Raw genomic sequence first — 12,711 nt, 5'->3', positions numbered from 1 at the left:
ATGTTCTCAGTTGGCATCTCCCTACATTGTTACTATGCAATTAAATATTTCAATGTTGGGTGAGTTGGCTTCAGTCTTTTCCACTATTGCCATCATTAAGATACAATCCTGCAGATATTTCCAGGGCTCCTGCCTTCCCCACAAGCCATTTTCTCAATAACTGTGAAAGTGCCCTCACTATCTGTCTTTTTCTTCGTGCAACCACTCTAGCTCCTGTCTTCAATAATTCATGATCTTGCAGGAGGTGCACCGAAATTATTTTAGCTCCCTCCAACTTTTTTGGGCAGAAGGATAATAAAAATGATTTCACAGTAACTAAAGTAAGGCAGTTCATTGGTGAAAGCACTTAAATATAACTTATTAGCTATTCAGGAGGAAGGTTTTACTAAAGGTACAATGCATTTATGTATTGAAGTGCAGCTCAGCTCCTGAAAAATAACTGCATAAATAAGCACTTGTCACATCTTATTTTTGTTGACTTTTTTCTTCTCCTTCTAAATTTGTTTTTTGCTGTTAACTCTATTGCTGTCATGATTTTAACCGTGAAGTAGCTGGATCTTACTCCTAGTGGAATTAATTGATAGTGAGTAACACTTACGTGTTGCCACTGATGAGCTGCTGTTACAGGCATTCTTACAAAACAGAAGGCACAAGTCAGTGGGACCCATGGCACAATGTGACACAGAAACTTTTGGAATATGGAGTTTGACATAAAAAGATCAGGTTGTGATCCAGTTTTCTAAGTCTGGGGTAAAAAATTTGAGAATACTGAGGTAAATCCACAAAATATTTTAAACTCTTAATTTTCACTAGACCTGACAATGTGCCAGTATGTCCAGTGGGGGATCAAGAGTCACTTTGGCTCCAACAGTATCCATGGGTAATCTCATTTCCTAGTTTCTTCATATCTGGGCATAGGGGCTATTAGCACTAATAGACTTAATTCTAGCACTGTGCAGAAGCACAACATAGTCCTGAGGAACTAGAGGTTAAATCAAGAAAAAAGTATAACTGCAGTACTTCCCAAAACTGAGGTGAAGAAACAGCTGGGGAGGTGTTTCTAGAATACAAGTCTGACTGCAGACATCATAATTCACGTTACTCAAATGTTTGGCTCCTTTTATCTGTTTGGGATCTTGCTGTTAGCACCTTGGCACTTGTATACAAAGAATACTTGATAGCACAATCACAAAAGCAATAAACAGCCTTGCAAAGACATAGATCTAAGGTGACTCCTCCAAGAGGAATCTTACTTTAAGTGCTATTTCAATGTCACGTATCATAATTGCATCTAATATTAGAGACTGACTTAATGCAACACAATGTCAATGACAATATAAAGGCAATCATGAACAGAGAAGATAACTGAAAACTGTTTGGGGGGATGGAAGGAAGGATTACACTGCAGTGAAGACATTACAAACCTTTTTCAGCAACACACAGGATTTTTTTTTTCTCCTAAACTTCTGGAAACATTCTTCCTTGTTTCCATTTTGATCCTGGAATCTGCCTGGAATCTCTAAATGGGATTTAGGGTTGAGGTTTCTTGTCCCCTTCCTCAAACTTGTGAGTCTATCTTCAGTGCTAAGCACTGAAGTTCCATATGTGAAGCTGGTTAGCAAGCTGAATAGACTATCAGCTGCTGTGAATTAAACACATGCATATGAAAGAATTTTCTTCTTCCCCTCAGCAGCACATATCCTCCCACCCCCAAAAGGATTTAGTTTAAAAGGTGTGAAGCTAGACTATTTCGGCTCTATCAAAGTCTGAAGACAGAATGAAAATGCCACACATCTTCCTAAACGACTGAGAGTCTCTACTGGATTGTTTGTGGGCATAGGTAGCAGCAGTGTGACCTGCTTACACCAACTTAAAAGCATGTAACCATGGAAGGCCCCTGTGGCTGGCACATGATTCCTTCTTGCAGTAGTGCTTGTGATGGGGCTGTAATTTCAATGAATTGAAATGGCATCAGCTGCATTGCAAAGCCTCTAGCTTGCCCTGCTGTGAATGCATAGGTGCACACAGAGGTGCTGGAGAGAGGCTGCCTTTGGCAGTGGCACTTTTAGGCCTGCTTAAGGCCAGGCACACACAAGCATCCTCCACGTGCTTCGGGATTGGCTGCTCTACAGAATCACAGAAGGGAATCATAGACTATCCTGACTTGGAAGGGACCCACAAGGATCAATGAGTCCAACTCTTCTCCCCTTTTCTCCTCTCCTCACCAGAGGAATGGATTTATTTATGCCTATAAATAAGCTGAAATTCTGTGACAAAACTAGAGATAGCACCTTACAGAATCCATGTAACCAAAGCAAATGAAAAACTTTTGGAGACATTTTGCAGCAGCAGGTGAGGGCTTAGGTTCTGAAACACAGAAGCTTGCCTGGGCCTTTTCTACTAATTTAAACAGCTTCTCCCTCCTCCTCCCCTCCCCCCTGCGAAAAAAAAAAAAAAAAAAAAAAAAACAGAAAAACCCCACAACAACAACAACAACAACAACAACAACAAAAACCAAAAAAAAAAAACAAAACAAACAAACAAAAAAAAACAAAACAAAAACAAAAACAACAAAAAAAACCACAACCAACCAACCAAAACAAACCCAAAAAGCAACCAACCCAGACGACATCAGTTCATCAGTTGTACTCCAGTCTCACTGGTTTGCCATGAAAGCCACCTTGCTGGGCCTGAAGCTGTGAAAAGCTTTAAAAGCAGCCCCATTGGAATCTAACACCTGAATTATCAGGATCTCCTACAATAGAACTTTTTTTTTTTTTTCCAGTGGGCTGCCATTCCAATAATGCTTTGAATTTTAGCAGTGATGACTATTTCTAATTAGTCCTTCCAATTCTGTGAGGAAGGAAGAAATCTGTAATACAAAATGAATTCTAATGAGGGAGGGAACTCTCCTCTTAAGAAACAGTGCTCCAAGAGCTGCAGAGATTTGCCCCATGGGTACCTGTCTGACACTTTAGCTTAACACTTGAGGTGACCCTACAGAATATAAATCAGCTTGTGCTGCTTCAGCATTAGCTGCTGAGAAGCCAGTGCATGGGAAAGTTGACCTCTTTACTCAGGTTAGCTTGAAGCTTAGTTGAAAAAAGACCTAGGTTTTGTCACATTGAGAGTGCAGGTGGGAAGCACTCATAAGTTGGTTCTACATTGTGAAAAGTCCTCTTACAAAGCTTGTCAATGGATGACAAGAAAAAGCAGAGTGCTGAGATGTCTTTGGTACCTGGTGAGCTCCTGGTTTGGGATGTCCCTGGATGAGGATGCTGAACTTATAAGCAAATGACATTACAGCCTGGAGAGTGAGTCTACTCCTACAAGCTTGTGTTACCAATAGCCTTTAATAAATATGAAAGTGTAGTCTTTTACTGCCCAATTTGAAATATTGAAAACATGACAACTCTAAAGCTATTAATGATACCAATGGCTATGCTGTGTGATTCCAAACCAAAGAAAAGCCTAGTAAGTGATGGCTTATACCTTACCAAAGAGCTGGAGTTGAGGGGTTGGGGGACATGATACCATTTCCCAAAATGCAGCAAAAAGAGTAAAAATAAATGCTTTCAAAATTTTTAATGACTCGGTGTTTCAGAAAAATGTGGAGGGGAAAATGATTTCATAAAAGACAAAGGCACTGTTTCAATTAAATAACTCATCCATGCCTGGAAAAGACACCTTCTGATTCACATTTTCCTCTGCTGTGTCCATCCAGCAGAGGTTGCTAATGATTCTGATAGCAAGTTATTTCAGTCAGTAAAGGTAAACTGAAGAATACAGGGCTTTTTCCACTGACCTTTTTGCCAGCTTTTGTATCCCTGCTTGCACTTGTGGAAAAGCATTGAACAGGTATAAATGCTCTTCATATCTGATACCTGGTAGCCTATAGCTATACCAAGGCAGCCTGGTAGAAATGAGGCTGCCTCGCTTTTCTTGCTTTATGAAGTACTCACCTTTTATTTTTAGTTTTTCTGCAACCAGCAAATTGCTAACTCCACTGACTGGCAGGCAAGATTGCCTGATCCTCATTGCTGCAGTTTTGCTACCAATGCCCAGGGCTGAAGAGAATTTTTAACAGCATGAAAGACAGGCTGAATATGACAAGGCAATGGATATGAGTTTGTGGAGTTTTTTCCTGAGGACTTTGTTTCAGTTTCTTTCATGTCATTTATTATTTCTAGGCTTTTGAATGAGTGAAAAATAAGTGTTTGTTGTTATTTTGATTTTTCTTTTAAACATAAATTATCTTTCTGCTTCTAAGCTGATTGACATGGTGGTCTCTGCTTCCAAGGAGGGTATCTCTTCAGTTTTATTTTCTTTAGCAGCCTGTTGGACACCTTTGTGGAGGTTCAGAACACTTCTGTTTCTAGCAAAGTGGAGTAGCAACAGCTGCATTTATCTGGCAATCCTAATAACCTGCTCCAAGTTACAGGAAATGGAACCCAAAATGTTATCGGAGAATTGAAGCCATGGCATTTCCTACATTTCACATCATTTGAATATGAATAATGAAATTCAGCAGCCATCATTCTTCATGTTTAAAAAGTGTATGTGAGCAGGTAAATTTTAAACAAGAAATGCAGTGCCAAAGTAATATCTGCCGTAATATCCTCAAATTCCCTGGAGTTATAGTAGGGATTGATTTGCTTCATGATGTTTGAAAACTGGAGGAAAAATGAATTAAAGATTTCTACCAGAAATTCCAATCAACATTAAAGACTTGAATACTACTGAACATAAATTAAAAAAAAAAAAAAAAACACAACTCAAACCTGCTCTTACCTGCTCGAAGGCTTAAATGGATGTTTTTCATTCATTTTTCTTCTCTATGAGTAGCTTTGCTTAGTGAAAGTTTTAGTAGCATAAATAGATTAGAAGAATGAACTTTTGAGCTAGGCACAAGTGTTAAGAGGAAAGAATTGGTTTTATTCCCATGTGAACATTTGCATGAACTGTGCAAATGTGCATAATCTCTGACACAGTGGAAATAGAAGAGGTCAGCTCAAGTATTCCGCAGTAACTGCTACATAAAAAGAAATATTAGCAAAATAACACTTAAAATTACAGCAAAATAAGTAGGAAAAAAAAAAGGAAATCACAGACTGTTTGTAAGTATATCTTTGAGAGCACTAATAGAAAGTAATTTGTAAATTTGAATTATTCACTGTTAATTACTCACTGAGATTTGGCCCACTAAAATGGTTTAAGATGAAGAATGGATAGCACCATTGTAAAACTTATGCTGTCATTTATAACTTATTTCAATCAAAATGGAAGTATTTTGAATCTTTCTAAACATGTCAGTTATGAAATCTGTGTCCAGTTGCCTGATAGTAAGAGATCAATGGGAACCCTTGATGATTAAGCTATTTGATGAGTACAGTACAATTCAGCAAAACAGTTGCAATATCTATAAAGACAACAAGATTTAGCTCCTGGCCTGATGCTGTGATAAAGAAGGTGCAATCTTCTGTATTGTCCACCTCCTACAGATTCCTTTTTCATATTCATTATTGAAAAAATTACTGGGAATTGCTTCAGTATTGTCCTTCTGAGGTTGGGTTTTACCAGTCTGCTGAAAATGTCCACTGTAGTAAGTGGTTTCTCTAAAGATTTTTGACCTTTAAGGTGAAATAACCCCATCCATAATCTTCAGTGCAAATTTTTATAGCTGCTAAGCAATTTTCCAAGGCAGCTGGCCATTTTTATATCTTGAAAAACTGGTAATGATACAAACAGTTGATTATGGTTTACAATGGCAATAAACCTCTCAGTATTGGTTGTTACCAAAATAAATTGCCATTCTGTTAAATGTTAAATAACAAGTCATAAACTGCTGAAAACAACCAATTTCTTGTGGATTATTGCCTGAATAAATTTTAGTAGGAAGTGAAGATCATGAAGTTGTGATCAGCAGATCAGGCCTAATGAAATTTTATATATTTTAAAAAGCTGAAGGATCCTCAGAATATGATGCAAACTGTAACACCCATTAAACAAGAAAAAAAATTAAGGCTCCTGGTAGTTTTGGGATTTTTGTGTGAGACTATTTTTCTCTTCTGACACCAGCTCTTGCTGTTTTCCATTGTTTCTTCAGGTGCTGAAAAGCCCAATCAATGTCAGCACGCTGAGCCCACCGAGAAGGCAGACAGGAGCCTGTTCAAATACAAGGTGCCTACATGAGATGTCTGCTCAGAATCAGAGGGGTTCGTATCTGCTCTGGAGTAATTACTACTTCTCATCTCAAAAGCAAAAATCCAACATTCCTAGCTCAGGTGCCATCTTCCCAAGAGTGAGTGACAGATCTTCACCATAGCAACGAGTGTTATCTCCTAAGAATAATATTAACCTCCCTTGTTACTAGTTTTAAATCCTTGGGTATAAACAGCAGTTGCAAGGCATGTGTGCCTTGATTGTGCATTTTCATTACTTAGTATGTACTGGGTGTGCCTTAGCTGCTGTAAGACTAAAAAAGACATCATAGAAGAGTAAGTAATTAAAGGGATGGAAATACAGCCATTAATAATCCAGTCCTGGAAATATGATCAGGGAGAGGTCTCCTATTCATGCTCAGGAAAATCAGACCTCTCCACAAGAGAGAAGCCTGGCAGAGAGCGCTCTTCAGCAGCAGCATCCTCCCCCTCCATCCACATGTTGATTTTGAATCAGTCAGGGAGGGGTGGGAGAAGAGAGCAAAAGGAGGATGGGAGGGAGGCTTATTTCTATTTCTCTCCTTTTTTCTTCTGCACTTCCCTTCCTGCATACTTTTTTTTTTTTTTTTCTCAGGCAGGGTTGAAATCCAGGAAAGTTCTACCAAATATTTTAGCTATTTTAAATTGTTGCATTATGCATTTTTTCAGATGTCACCAAAGCTTTTTCGAGTAAAGGAGATGAAATTCCCCTCATAACAGCCCTGTAGGATACAGTGATATCCTGGGAGTGCCATAAAAATGCCATTAAGAGACATTTCATTTTGCCTTCTGGGGGCTGTACACTTATCTATTTTGACTTAAACTCTTTCTTCCATTTCTGCAAGAGACGAACATGACACAGGAGTTGCACAAAATGAGCTCAGATCAGGGAAGACAGATTGTAAATCGAGACTTGCTAGAGCTAAATCATGTTCTCTCCCTTGATCTCTTATCTGATAACTTTTATCCAAAAGGTATTGAGGAAGTTAATTGCAACTGCTAAGATGAATCTTTGGGAAATATCATTCTCCAGGGCCTTCTTTTCCCTGCTCTCCAGATCCCATGTTAATTTTTTTTTAAGGCCTCAGATATAAAATGGTTATCTTGTGCATATTAACATCCTTATCCTTTCCTACAGAACTGTTCAGATGAAGAAGAAAACTGTAGCTTTTTATTTGCAAGGTTTAGGAATCCAGAGAAGCAGTGCATGAGGGTGAAAGGCACCAGTTTTCTGAATTCAAATGCTTGCTCTACTTGACAAGCTAAAGACGAAGGTAAAAAAGACTGTTTACTTTTTAGAGACTGAAGTACTATAGAGAGTCTTGGATTAGAAATAGGCTGAAATTCCTGTTGTAAACTTCTAATTACCTTGTGTGGCATGACTCCTAGATACACTATCTTGCAAAGACAGTGAAGTTGTGAGTACACTTTAAGACAGCTTTATGTTTCACACAGGAAGATTATCTATCCTTTATTACAGTGTTTTCCGTCTGGTGTTTTGCTTCTTGCTGAGCATGGCAGAGCAGAGATTCCTTGTGAAATCTAGCAAAAGAAGTGAGCTTTGAGTTTGCTCAGTATCTCTCAAGAGCTGTTCTAAGACTAAGATTAAAGGCCACTAAACAAATTCAGGCTCCATTTGTTTGGAATTGACTTAATGGCAAATGTATTTATATCATCCAGTGACTATTTTTTTTTATATTTTGCACTGATAAATTATTCATTCAAAGCAATAATGACTTGGATTGTGTGTATTTTGAATGCCAGTGCAATCAAGACAAAAACCCAAAATCACACAGAGTTATATTGCCCTGCATTTCGGGCAGTAGGGAGGGGGGGCTCTCTGGGAGGAATACCCTGGACAGATGTTAACATTATTCCATTTTTCTGATCCCTATTTCTCCATACACTTTGAAGGAGGTAGATGTTAAAAGGTGGAGCTGCTGAGCCAAGTATATTTTCCTCTATATTTGCAGCTGGACAATGAAAGAGGATGACTGTGACACACAGGACAGGAATTGAAATGTACACTCAGGACCATTCCCCAATTATTCTCATTTTTTGAAGCCAACAGAGACCTCAGTAATGGCCTTAGTGTGGAAAGGGAGCTTTGAATGGCAGTTTGTTTTATGACTCTTAATTTATTTCTCCTTCAGTTGTTGGTCTCATGGCTGACTCCTCCTTCCCTCTCCCACTCACACTGTGTGGCGTCATTCTGCAACAGCTTTCCTTGCATTTCACTGTACGCAGCCTCATAAGTCTTACTGTGAAATGCTTTGGCACATAGGCAGTGAAGAAAAATCTGTGTAACAAGCCTGATGCCTTAGAAATATTTTGTGTGTTCCTCTGCAGAGGATAGAAAGTGTAAAAACACAGGGGAAGGTATTCTGTGGAAAAAATGTATTACTGTATGTCACATGAATGCTGTTTGAGAGCTACAAATTCCTGCACAAAAAAATAATAAAATGTAATGAACACCTCTCCTGGAAACCTACATAAGACATAGCTCAGCCTCCACTTGAGGCTTGGTAGGAAAAGCTCAGGAGAAGGGGAGAAAGAGAGGAGCCCTCAGACCCTTCCATGTAGGTGGCATCCTTCCTTTCTCCTTCTCAATCTTGGACAGTATGTGACACAGGTATCCCACAAGTATCTCTGCAAACCCTGGGCCCACACGTGAGTGATGTACCAAGTGGTGATGGACGTGCACCTGCCTGTCCCTTTCCCAGGTTTTGCTTGGAAAAAAGGAGGTTGAAATGAGGTGGGATGATAGGAAAGAAAATGTGGTGTGGCCAGTGGAAGTAGACCTGGGCTGCCCCTGAAGTGCCCTGAATGTCTCAGCTGGTGTGCACGCATCTTCCTCTCCCATAGAATGATGGAAGAGAGGTCAAAAGAGCTCAGTTGGAAATAACTGCCAAGGGTAGCAAATTCTTACAAATTAGCATGCCTTTTGGGAAGGAGGAAGGCAGCGCAATTTTGATGAGAAAGGCTGCTTTTGGTTTGGGCTTAATCCTGCAAGGTGCTGAGTGCCTTCAGTCCTCATTCATGTTGATAGGAACTGACTGTCCTCATGCTACCTGGCAGACATGGCTGCTAGGTCAGTTCTCATTCCCCTCTCCCCCACAGCCTGTCACTTCACTTCCTAAAGAATGTCTTATTTGATGTCATCTGTAGCACAGGGAATTAATGAGGTTTTCTTTCAGAGGCTTCTCATTTATCCCCAGAAAATCAAAGGGACAGATGTTTTTCTCTGCTTGAAAGTAAACCTCTAAGAAGATGACAGAAAAGAGGTGGCTGGATGCTTGTAGCATCCCTGTCCCAGAGATGCAGAGGGGGCTTGGACCTACTTTGGGTCTGTGGAAAGAAGGAGCAGCTGTTTGGTGTCTGACTGTCCTCATGAGCTGTGGTTCTCCTTTCTTGTTTCAAAGGATTTCTAACCCTCAGGGACCACCTCTAACCACTTCATTCCTCAAGAAATGGATGCAAGGCATGCTTAATGTCAATGACATCTTAATCATCTGGTCTTTGAAAAGTGAAAAGGCCAAGACAAGTACTTCTGTTAGCAGGAGAATTGTAGTATTTGATAACATGGACTGCATGCATCTAGTTGAGATGCCTCTATGCTGAACTGTGCAATTCACAAAATGTAAATGGGGTGCTTATCAGATGGATTATTTTCTGAAAGCACAGCCAAAATTACAGTTATTACTTTTCCTCCTGCTACATTATCTGTATTCCCAAGAAACTTTATAACTTCATGCAGAAAATAAATAAATATTTACTTAAAATATCAGAATAGCTGAGTAAAGGTTCCCTTCACTTCCCACAAAATCAGCATTTCTCTTGAATAAAAAGCTGTTCTCGGCAACCTGCGATTTTCACGGGGGCAGGTACTGTCAATGAAAACTTTTTCCAAGGAGATCACTAGATATTAATCTAGATTTTCAATAAGCTATAATTTTCTTAAATTCTCACTTCTTTGACATGCCCTTGGGTGAGAAATGAGTTCCTACTATTCCTCCTTCAGCAACTGAATGCTTCAGCCCAGCTTTTTAGATATAACCACCAAGATTATTGCCTGAGAATAACCAATATTAAGGACGCACCTTTTTAATGTGAGATAAAGATTAATCTACTTTATCACTCCAGTTAGACTCCTTTAAACCCACTCATAAGCATGCATTTGATTATATTTTGTGATTTTCAAATAATAAATCTAAAGGACTAGTTAAAAAAATCATCTGCCATGGCTTGTTCAGCCCATCAATCTGTGTAGATTATTGTATAATTCTAACACCAGCTGGTTCTACAGCATCACAGGGCTCTGTAAACAAGTAATAAGCAAGCTTTATAACACTCTCCCATCCATCCCAAATGGATGCATTTTAACTGGTTTATTTGGGTTTTTATTCTAACATATGAAAAGCAAAAATTTTCTTGGGCATTTGTATCCTTTGTTGCTCTGGAGTGATAGTGCCCATAGTCTTTTACAGTTTTGTCCTCAAAATTTCCTCATGAGGTAGAAAGTGCTGTTTTGTAATTGAGAAACTGAAGTGCAGAAAAGATAGAATATTTTTTTCATGGCCACATTGGAAAGTCAAAAGGGGTCATGAACTCAAGCTATTAATTCAGCTGGGACCTTCTCACTTCCTTTCAAGCCTGCATGTAAGAAAAATGGTTCACAGCCACTCTCACATCTCCGACCTGGGAAAAATGGAGTGTCTGTATGGGGTACATCTGGATCTAAGTACTCTGAAACAACGTCAGAATGTTCAGCCTGTTCATCACAGTCTTCACCATGAACTGTGAGGGTAGGAACAAGCAGCTCTGTGGTGCTACACACTTGAGCAAAAGACCAGGATGTCAATCCCTTTAGTGATAGCACCAGGGTCTGAGAGCTAACTCCAGTTCCTAGGATACTGCTTCAGCCTCTGAACTAACCTTCTTCCTGTAAAATATAGTTAATATGCAGGTGCTTTGTAGCTGGGCACAAACCTTGTAACGTGAGCAATATCATGCCAAAAACACCCATTTGATTCTGGTTAAGAAATCAACACAAACATTCAACCTCATCCAGCTCAGCCCATGCCCTAAGCACAGGGAGATGGTAAGAGAGACATTGCTGCTCTGTAACACATAAGTGCAAATAGTTGGGAAATAGCTCAAAAGATATCAAGTAATTAATTGAGCATCATGACTGCACCACTGCATAAACTCCTTGAAAGAGCAGCAAAGTGTGAAAATTGCTGATGGCAATTTCCACAGTAGAGTAATTTAGCTCAGAGGCAAAGAGAGTGGTGAAGGAGAGAGAGAATATATATATGTCAGCGTGGGAGAGGGTGGATTGGTACAAGAAGGAGTGCATTAGAGTGTGTGTGAGTGTGGAGGAGTGAGTTTCTCAGAATCAGGGCAAATTCTGCATTCACAGTAGTCCTTGCAGAGAAGCTGCCTGTGTGCCTATGTATACATATATACAGGTTTGAGCTTGGCCATCTCAGGGTCATTAGTGTTTTTTTAATACATTTTTCTAGAATATATTTCCAGCTCTTACAAGTATAGGCGAAAAAAAAAAAAAAAACAACCTTGAAGGTGGAATTGAAAGTCAGCTGAAAATGGAAAACAGAAGATGTACCAGTGATTTGGAAAATACATAAAAGCAGCAAGAGTCTTGCTCAGAAAGTGGAAAGATGGAGATGGCAAGATGGCAAGGGAGGACTGTTGTTATAATTGCCTCCTGGAAAGATGTTGGCAGTTTTTATCAAAAGAGGAAATGTAGGGTGGGTGGGCATTCCACCTCCATCTCTGGGCAAAGGAGAACATGTAGAGGGTTCTGTGGCACTGACAATAATGAGTGGGAGTTTAATTGCACAGATTTGTCCTCTTTCACCATACCAGTGCCTTCATGAAGGCAAAAAGAAAATGCTGTTTGCTGTAACCAAGGGTCATTGGATGTAGAGAGGAGAACACTTAGAAATCAAAGGTTAAACCAGTGAGAAATTCTTTTCAACAGCAACTTAGTAAAAAATGTCTCTTTATTGAGATGGGCAGTGAAGTATATCCAAGTTCTCTATGCACACTGCATCTTTCCAAAATGTATGCCAGGAAAACAGAGTCAGATGTTTAGGCTCTGGTTCCTACTCATTGCTGGTTTCCCTGGTAATCCACTCTAGCAGTATTCCAGCTTTGAGACTCCTAAGCACAAATTTTTGGGCTCATTTCCAGTCACTTATCTTTCCAGTGGGAACAGTCTATTTCTTACTTCACCCACTTAGGCACAGCAATTTATACTTCTGATTCATGCTGTGGCGGACTGAGGGGAAGATTTTATAGTGGTAACACCAATTGTCCCCTATCCCACAGTAACTTTAAAGTACTTAGCAAAACCTCAGGAGGTGAAGAAATGCATGACAGGAAAATAAAACATTCATGTAAGTAACAGAATTGTCCCTTACATATCCCTTAAACCCCAAAAGTCATATTCACACAGCTGAAGTTTCTTCTAATTAAGAAAACACCT

Source organism: Vidua chalybeata, chromosome 2, assembly GCF_026979565.1.
Source record: "Vidua chalybeata isolate OUT-0048 chromosome 2, bVidCha1 merged haplotype, whole genome shotgun sequence".
NCBI classification, from domain to species: Eukaryota; Metazoa; Chordata; class Aves; order Passeriformes; family Viduidae; genus Vidua; species Vidua chalybeata.
The sequence above is the reverse complement of the archived record's forward strand: the minus strand, read 5'-3'. Positions refer to the sequence as shown.